This window comes from Chiloscyllium plagiosum, unplaced genomic scaffold, assembly GCF_037043375.1.
Source record: "Chiloscyllium plagiosum isolate Xiang-an unplaced genomic scaffold, Cpla_swu_hap1 HiC_scaffold_61, whole genome shotgun sequence".
NCBI lineage: Eukaryota > Metazoa > Chordata > Chondrichthyes > Orectolobiformes > Hemiscylliidae > Chiloscyllium > Chiloscyllium plagiosum.
The window spans coordinates 147,501-157,500 of NW_028270200.1; positions in this window are offsets into that span (position 1 = coordinate 147,501).

Here is a 10,000-nt window from a genome sequence, read left to right on the forward strand (position 1 = left end):
ACCGGCCCCCGCGTTGGGGCCGATTTTCGTGCATTTCCCAAGTCGGCAAGTGGTCCAAACTGTGATGGGAGCGAACCTGACTGCTCATACCGACTTTGAGTGCTCGAGGCCGGCTAGCCCGGCCGGATTTGACCCGGTGGTTACAAATCAGTAACCAACGACACTTAGAATTTTTTAGAGGCAGTACAAATCAGTAACCAGTGACACTTAGAATTTTTTCGAGGCAGTACAAATCAGTAACCAGTGACACTTAGAATTTTTTAGGCTCAGTACAAATCAGTAACCGACGACACTTAGAATTTTTTTGAGTCAGTACAAATCAGTAACCAGTGACACTTAGAATTTTTTTGATGCAGTACAAATCAGTAACCAACGACACTTAGAATTTTTTTGATGCAGTACAAATCAGTAACCAAGGACACTTAGAATTTTTTAGAGTCAGTACAAATCAGTAACCAGTGACACTTAGAATTTTTTTGATGCAGTACAAATCAGTAACCAACGACACTTAGAATTTTTTCCAGTCAGTACAAATCAGTAACCAGTGACACTTAGAATTTTTTAGAGTCAGTACAAATCAGTAACCAGTGACACTTAGATTTTTTAGGGTCCAAACTGTGATGGGAGCGAACTTGACTGCTCATACCGACTTTGAGTGCTCGAGGCCGGCTAGCCCAGCCGGATTTGACCCGGTGGTTACAAATCAGTAACCAACGACACTTAGAATTTTTTTGATGCAGTACAAATCAGTAACCAAGGACACTTAGAATTTTTTAGAGTCAGTACAAATCAGTAACCAGTGACACTTAGAATTTTTTTGAGGCAGTACAAATCAGTAACCAGTGACACTTAGAATTTTTTCCAGTCAGTACAAATCAGTAACCAACGACACTTAGAATTTTTTTGAGTCAGTACAAATCAGTAACCAGTGACACTTAGAATTTTTTAGGCTCAGTACAAATCAGTAACCAGTGACACTTAGAATTTTTTAGGCTCAGTGCAAATCAGTAACCAACGACACTTAGAATTTTTTTGAGTCTGTAGAAGTCAGTAACCAAGTGCATTTTTGAATTGGTTACTGACTTCTCCTTTCGAGTTGCGGCTGTGGTTGGCTTCAATTAGTCGTGGGGGCTTAATTATCGCCCAGGGGAGCATGCCCCGGTAGTGTGGCCGGGGACGGAGTGCCTTTTGAAGGGGGTGTTTCTGAATTTGGATCCTTTTTGAGTAGCATGGTCGGATGGGTGTGATTTTGAAGGGTGTGTTGGCCGGCGGTGGGGCCAGGCTTAGGGTGAGTGTCCCGCCTTCGGGAGCGGACCGGCCCCCGCGTTCGGGCCGATTTTCGTGCATTTCCAACGTCGGCAAGTGGTCCAGACTGTGATGGGACCGAACTTGACTGCTCATACCGACTTTGAGCGCTCGGGGGCGGCTAGCCCAGCCGGATTTGACCCGGTGGTTCAGCCGAAGGTCTCGACTTTGAGAGCGGACCGGCCCCCGCGTTCGGGCCGATTTTCATGCATTTCCCAAGTCGGCAAGTGGTCCAAACTGTGATGGGAGCGAACTTGACTGCTCATACCGACTTTGAGTGCTCGAGGCCGGCTAGCCCGGCCGGATTTGACCCGGTGGTTCAGCCGAAGGTCTCGACTTTGAGAGCGGACCGGCCCCCGCGTTGGGGCCGATTTTCGTGCATTTCCCAAGTCGGCAAGTGGTCCAAACTGTGATGGGAGCGAACCTGACTGCTCATACCGACTTTGAGTGCTCGAGGCCGGCTAGCCCGGCCGGATTTGACCCGGTGGTTACAAATCAGTAACCAACGACACTTAGAATTTTTTAGAGGCAGTACAAATCAGTAACCAGTGACACTTAGAATTTTTTAGGCTCAGTACAAATCAGTAACCAGTGACACTTAGACTTTTTTTAGGGTCCAAACTGTGATGGGAGCGAACTTGACTGCTCATACCGACTTTGAGTGCTCGGGGCCGGCTAGCCCGGCCGGATTTGACCCGGTGGTTACAAATCAGTAACCGACGACACTTAGAATTTTTTTGAGTCAGTACAAATCAGTAACCAGTGACACTTAGAATTTTTTTGATGCAGTACAAATCAGTAACCAACGACACTTAGAATTTTTTTGATGCAGTACAAATCAGTAACCAAGGACACTTAGAATTTTTTAGAGTCAGTACAAATCAGTAACCAGTGACACTTAGAATTTTTTTGATGCAGTACAAATCAGTAACCAACGACACTTAGAATTTTTTCCAGTCAGTACAAATCAGTAACCAGTGACACTTAGAATTTTTTAGAGTCAGTACAAATCAGTAACCAGTGACACTTAGATTTTTTAGGGTCCAAACTGTGATGGGAGCGAACTTGACTGCTCATACCGACTTTGAGTGCTCGAGGCCGGCTAGCCCAGCCGGATTTGACCCGGTGGTTACAAATCAGTAACCAACGACACTTAGAATTTTTTTGATGCAGTACAAATCAGTAACCAAGGACACTTAGAATTTTTTAGAGTCAGTACAAATCAGTAACCAGTGACACTTAGAATTTTTTTGAGGCAGTACAAATCAGTAACCAGTGACACTTAGAATTTTTTCCAGTCAGTACAAATCAGTAACCAACGACACTTAGAATTTTTTTGAGTCAGTACAAATCAGTAACCAGTGACACTTAGAATTTTTTAGGCTCAGTACAAATCAGTAACCAGTGACACTTAGAATTTTTTAGGCTCAGTGCAAATCAGTAACCAACGACACTTAGAATTTTTTTGAGTCTGTAGAAGTCAGTAACCAAGTGCATTTTTGAATTGGTTACTGACTTCTCCTTTCGAGTTGCGGCTGTGGTTGGCTTCAATTAGTCGTGGGGGCTTAATTATCGCCCAGGGGAGCATGCCCCGGTAGTGTGGCCGGGGACGGAGTGCCTTTTGAAGGGGGTGTTTCTGAATTTGGATCCTTTTTGAGTAGCATGGTCGGATGGGTGTGATTTTGAAGGGTGTGTTGGCCGGCGGTGGGGCCAGGCTTAGGGTGAGTGTCCCGCCTTCGGGAGCGGACCGGCCCCCGCGTTCGGGCCGATTTTCGTGCATTTCCAACGTCGGCAAGTGGTCCAGACTGTGATGGGACCGAACTTGACTGCTCATACCGACTTTGAGCGCTCGGGGGCGGCTAGCCCAGCCGGATTTGACCCGGTGGTTCAGCCGAAGGTCTCGACTTTGAGAGCGGACCGGCCCCCGCGTTCGGGCCGATTTTCATGCATTTCCCAAGTCGGCAAGTGGTCCAAACTGTGATGGGAGCGAACTTGACTGCTCATACCGACTTTGAGTGCTCGAGGCCGGCTAGCCCGGCCGGATTTGACCCGGTGGTTCAGCCGAAGGTCTCGACTTTGAGAGCGGACCGGCCCCCGCGTTGGGGCCGATTTTCGTGCATTTCCCAAGTCGGCAAGTGGTCCAAACTGTGATGGGAGCGAACCTGACTGCTCATACCGACTTTGAGTGCTCGAGGCCGGCTAGCCCGGCCGGATTTGACCCGGTGGTTACAAATCAGTAACCAACGACACTTAGAATTTTTTCGAGGCAGTACAAATCAGTAACCAGTGACACTTAGAATTTTTTCGAGGCAGTACAAATCAGTAACCAGTGACACTTAGAATTTTTTAGGCTCAGTACAAATCAGTAACCAACGACACTTAGAATTTTTTTGAGTCAGTACAAATCAGTAACCAGTGACACTTAGAATTTTTTTGATGCAGTACAAATCAGTAACCAACGACACTTAGAATTTTTTTGATGCAGTACAAATCAGTAACCAAGGACACTTAGAATTTTTTAGAGTCAGTACAAATCAGTAACCAGTGACACTTAGAATTTTTTTGATGCAGTACAAATCAGTAACCAACGACACTTAGAATTTTTTCCAGTCAGTACAAATCAGTAACCAGTGACACTTAGAATTTTTTAGAGTCAGTACAAATCAGTAACCAGTGACACTTAGATTTTTTAGGGTCCAAACTGTGATGGGAGCGAACTTGACTGCTCATACCGACTTTGAGTGCTCGAGGCCGGCTAGCCCAGCCGGATTTGACCCGGTGGTTACAAATCAGTAACCAGTGACACTTAGAATTTTTTTGAATCAGTACAAATCAGTAACCAGTGACACTTAGAATTTTTTAGGGTCCAGACTGTGATGGGAGCGAACTTGACTGCTCATACCGACTTTGAGTGCTCGAGGCCGGCTAGCCCGGCCGGATTTGACCCGGTGGTTCAGCCGAAGGTCTCGACTTTGAGAGCGGACCGGCCCCCGCGTTGGGGCCGATTTTCGTGCATTTCCCAAGTCGGCAAGTGGTCCAAACTGTGATGGGAGCGAACCTGACTGCTCATACCGACTTTGAGTGCTCGAGGCCGGCTAGCCCGGCCGGATTTGACCCGGTGGTTCAGCCGAAGGTCTCGACTTTGAGAGCGGACCGGCCCCCGCGTTGGGGCCGATTTTCGTGCATTTCCCAAGTCGGCAAGTGGTCCAAACTGTGATGGGAGCGAACCTGACTGCTCATACCGACTTTGAGTGCTCGGGGCCGGCTAGACCAGCCGGATTTGACCCGGTGGTTACAAATCAGTAAACAACGTCACTTAGAATTTATTTCAGTCAGTACAAATCAGTAACCATCGACACTTAGAATTTTTTTGAATCAGTACAAATCAGTAACCAGTGACACTTAGAATTTTTTAGGGTCCAGACTGTGATGGGAGCGAACTTGACTGCTCATACCGACTTTGAGTGCTCGAGGCCGGCTAGCCCGGCCGGATTTGACCCGGTGGTTACAAATCAGTAACCAACGACACTTAGAATTTTATTCAGTCAGTACAAATCAGTCACCAGTGACACTTAGAATTTTTTAGGGTCCAGACTGTGATGGGAGCGAACTTGACTGCTCATACCGACTTTGAGTGCTCGAGGCCTGCTAGCCCGGCCGGATTTGACCCGGTGGTTACAAATCAGTAACCAACGACACTTAGAATTTTTTCGAGTCAGTACAAATCAGTAACCAGTGACACTTAGATTTTTTAGGGTCCAAACTGTGATGGGAGCGAACTTGACTGCTCATACCGACTTTGAGTGCTCGAGGCCGGCTAGCCCGGCCGGATTTGACCCGGTGGTTCTGCCGAAGGTCTCGCCTTCGAGAGCGGACCCTGCCACCGTGTTCAGGCCGAGTTTCATGCATTTCCAACGTTGGGAAATCAGTAACCAGAAAAACTTAGAAAAAATGCCCAAAAAGAAGAAATCAGTAACCAGAAAAACTTAGAAAAATGCCCGAAAATGAGAAATGAGTAACCAGAAAAACTTAGAAAAATGCCCAAAAAGAAGAAATCAGTAACTAGAAAAACTTAGAAAAATGCCCAAAAATAAGAAATGAGTAACCAGAAAAACTTAGAAAAATGCCCAAAAAGAAGAAATCAGTAACTAGAAAAACTTAGAAAAATGCCCGAAAATGAGAAATGAGTAACCAGAAAAACTAAGAAAAATGCCCAAAAAGAAGAAATCAGTAACTAGAAAAACTTAGAAAAATGCCCAAAAATAAGAAATGAGTAACCAGAAAAACTTAGAAAAATGCCCAAAAAGAAGAAATCAGTAACTAGAAAAACTTAGAAAAATGCCCGAAAATGAGAAATGAGTAACCAGAAAAACTTAGAAAAATGCCCAAAAAGAAGAAATGAGTAACCAGAAAAACTTAGAAAAATGCCCAAAAAGAAGAAATGAGTAACCAGAAAAACTTAGAAAAATGCCCAAAAAGAAGAAATCAGTAACTAGAAAAACTTAGAAAAATGCCCAAAAATAAGAAATGAGTAACCAGAAAAACTTAGAAAAATGCCCAAAAAGAAGAAATCAGTAACTAGAAAAACTTAGAAAAATGCCCGAAAATGAGAAATGAGTAACCAGAAAAACTTAGAAAAATGCCCAAAAAGAAGAAATGAGTAACCAGAAAAACTTAGAAAAATGCCCAAAAAGAAGAAATCAGTAACTAGAAAAACTTAGAAAAATGCCCGAAAATGAGAAATGAGTAACCAGAAAAACTTAGAAAAATGCCCAAAAAGAAGAAATGAGTAACTAGAAAAACTTAGAAAAATGCCCAAAAAGAAGAAATCAGTAACTAGAAAAACTTAGAAAAATGCCCGAAAATGAGAAATGAGTAACCAGAAAAACTTAGAAAAATGCCCAAAAAGAAGAAATGAGTAACCAGAAAAACTTAGAAAAATGCCCAAAAAGAAGAAATGAGTAACCAGAAAAACTTAGAAAAATGCCCAAAAAGAAGAAATCAGTAACTAGAAAAACTTAGAAAAATGCCCGAAAATGAGAAATGAGTAACCAGAAAAACTTAGAAAAATGCCCAAAAAGAAGAAATGAGTAACCAGAAAAACTTAGAAAAATGCCCAAAAAGAAGAAATGAGTAACCAGAAAAACTTAGAAAAATGCCCAAAAAGAAGAAATCAGTAACTAGAAAAACTTAGAAAAATGCCCGAAAATGAGAAATGAGTAACCAGAAAAACTTAGAAAAATGCCCAAAAAGAAGAAATCAGTAACTAGAAAAACTTAGAAAAATGCCCGAAAATGAGAAATGAGTAACCAGAAAAACTTAGAAAAATGCCCAAAAAGAAGAAATGAGTAACCAGAAAAACTTAGAAAAATGCCCAAAAAGAAGAAATGAGTAACCAGAAAAACTTAGAAAAATGCCCAAAAAGAAGAAATCAGTAACTAGAAAAACTTAGAAAAATGCCCGAAAATGAGAAATGAGTAACCAGAAAAACTTAGAAAAATGCCCAAAAAGAAGAAATGAGTAACCAGAAAAACTTAGAAAAATGCCCAAAAAGAAGAAATGAGTAACCAGAAAAACTTAGAAAAATGCCCAAAAAGAAGAAATCAGTAACTAGAAAAACTTAGAAAAATGCCCGAAAATGAGAAATGAGTAACCAGAAAAACTTAGAAAAATGCCCAAAAAGAAGAAATCAGTAACTAGAAAAACTTAGAAAAATGCCCGAAAATGAGAAATGAGTAACCAGAAAAACTTAGAAAAATGATCAAAAATAATAAATCAGTAACCAGAAAAACTTAGGAAAAAACACTTAGAAAATTTTTCAGCAAAGTGTGAAAAATATTCTAAGTGTCAGCGGAGGAAAGTGCCGAAGCATCGGGAAAGATTCACAAACTCGCGCCGAACATGTGTTCCGAAGTGCCGCAGGAACTGTGTGAATTGAGCCCGGCAAATGGCCAACTGTCATTTTGTGTCTGCAGCCCGAAAACTTTAACTTTGTCTGTCGCGGAAGTCCCGAGCGGGAAAAATCCAAACGGTTTTGCGGGGATCGAGTTCCAGAGCGATGCAGTCAAATTTGAAATTCAGACCCATTCAGTGCCACTTGCATTTGTTACACAGTGAGGTTGGCGGGGTACCCGGAGATTTCTGGGAACACGATTTTTAGAACAAAATGGCGGCGCGGGACCTTTTTGAAAGGCATCCGAAAAACGGTTCCACGGGCATAGCACTCTAATGGCGGGTATGAGTGCATGCTGGAGAGCTCTTGGAAGTCGAATTTTTGACACTTTGTCAATTTTTTGACAGAATTGCCAAACTCTCCCTGTCTGTTCTAAGAGTCGGTCAGAGACCTGTGTGGAGGTCTCTTGACACGATTGGAGGGCGGGCAATCCCCACGTTGACTCCGGCCGTCCCTCCACAGGCGCTCGTGTCCAAAATGAAGGCGAGAGACGCGAGTGGCCTGGTTCCCTTGGGTGCTGCCAGGAAGGATGCGGGCTGACCCTTGCCTGAGCACTCCCTAAAGCCTCTTACGAGTCGAGGGCCGGCCTCGGGCGCCGCACGACCGGCTCTGGGAGTGGGTGGCCGCTATTGTGAATAGGCTGGTCCTTCCCGCTGCCACCCGGCCAAGTGCGACGGCTCTGCCGCCCTGCGGTGCTCGTCACCCAGGTTTGGGGAACTCGGTCAGAGGCTGTGGCGGGGGGTCTCTTGACACGATTGGAGGACGGGCCATCCCCACGTTGACTCCGGCCGTCCCTCCACAGGCGCTCGTGTCCAAAATGAAGGCGAGAGACGCGAGTGGCCTGGTTCCCTTGGGTGCTGCCAGGAAGGGTGCGGGCTGACCCTTGCCTGAGCACTCCGTAAAGCCTCTTACGAGTCGAGGGCCGGCCTCGGGCGCCGCACGACCGGCTCTGGGAGTGGGTGGCCGCTATTGTGAATAGGCTGGTCCTTCCTGCTGCCATCCGGCCAAGTGCGACGGCTCTGCCGCCCTGCGCTGCTCGTCACCCAGGTTTGGGGAACTCGGTCAGAGGCCGTGGCGGGGGGTCTCTTGACACGATTGGAGGACGGGCCATCCCCACGTTGACTCCGGCCGTCCCTCCACAGGCGCTCGTGTCCAAAATGAAGGCGAGAGACGCGAGTGGCCTGGATCCCTTGGGTGCCGCCAGGAAGGGTGTGGGCTGACCCTTGCCTGAGCACACGTTAAAGCCTCTTACGAGTCGAGGGCCGGCCTCGGGCGCCGCACGACCGGCTCTGGGAGTGGGTGGCCGCTATTGTGAATAGGCTGGTCCTTCCCGCTGCCATCCGGCCAAGTGCGACGGCTCTGCCGCCCTGCGGTGCTCGTCACCCAGGTTTGGGGAACTCGGTCAGAGGCCGGTGCGGGGGGTCTCTTGACACGATTGGAGGACGGGCCATCCCCACGTTGACTCCGGCCGTCCCTCCACAGGCGCTCGTGTCCAAAATGAAGGCGAGAGACGCGAGTGGCCTGGATCCCTTGGGTGCCGCCAGGAAGGGTGTGGGCTGACCCTTGCCTGAGCACACGTTAAAGCCCCTTACGAGTCGAGGGACGGCCTCGGGCGCCGCACGACCGGCTCTGGGAGTGGGTGGCCGCTATTGTGTATAGGCTGGTCCTTCCCGCTGCCATCCGGCCAAGTGCGACGGCGCTGCCGCCCTGCGGTGCTCGTCACCCAGGTTTGGGGAACTCGGTCAGAGGCCGGTGCGGGGGTCTCTTGACACGATTGGAGGACGGGCCACCCCCACGTTGACTCCGGCCGTCCGTCCACAGGCGCTCGTGTCCAAAATGAAGGCGAGAGACGCGAGTGGCCTGGATCCCTTGGGTGCCGCCAGGAAGGGTGTGGGCTGACCCTTGCCTGAGCACACGTTAAAGCCCCTTACGAGTCGAGGGACGGCCTCGGGCGCCGCACGACCGGCTCTGGGAGTGGGTGGCCGCTATTGTGTATAGGCTGGTCCTTCCCGCTGCCATCCGGCCAAGTGCGACGGCGCTGCCGCCCTGCGGTGCTCGTCACCCAGGTTTGGGGAACTCGGTCAGAGGCCGGTGCGGGGGTCTCTTGACACGATTGGAGGACGGGCCACCCCCACGTTGACTCCGGCCGTCCGTCCACAGGCGCTCGTGTCCAAAATGAAGGCGAGAGACGCGAGTGGCCTGGATCCCTTGGGTGCCGCCAGGAAGGGTGTAGGCTGGCCCTTGCCTGAGCACACTGTAAAGCCTCTTACGAGTCGAGGGTCGGCCTCGGGCGCCGCACGACCGGCTCTGGGAGTGGGTGGCCGCTATTGTGAATAGGCTGGTCCTTCCCGCTGCCATCCGGCCAAGTGCGACGGCTCTGCCGCCCTGCGCTGCTCGTCACCCAGGTTTGGGGAACTCGGTCAGAGGCCGGTGCGGGGGGTCTCTTGACACGATTGGAGGACGGGCCATCCCCACGTTGACTCCGGCCGTCCGTCCAGAGGCGCTCGTGTCCAAAATGAAGGCGAGAGACGCGAGTGGCCTGGATCCCTTGGGTGCCGCCAGGAAGGGTGTGGGCTGACCCTTGCCTGAGCACACGTTAAAGCCTCTTACGAGTCGAGGGTCGGCCTCGGGTGCCGCACGACCGGCTCTGGGAGTGGGTGGCCGCTATTGTGAATAGGCTGGTCCTTCCCGCTGCCACCCGGCCAAGTGCGACGGCTCTGCCGCCCTGCGGTGCTCGTCACC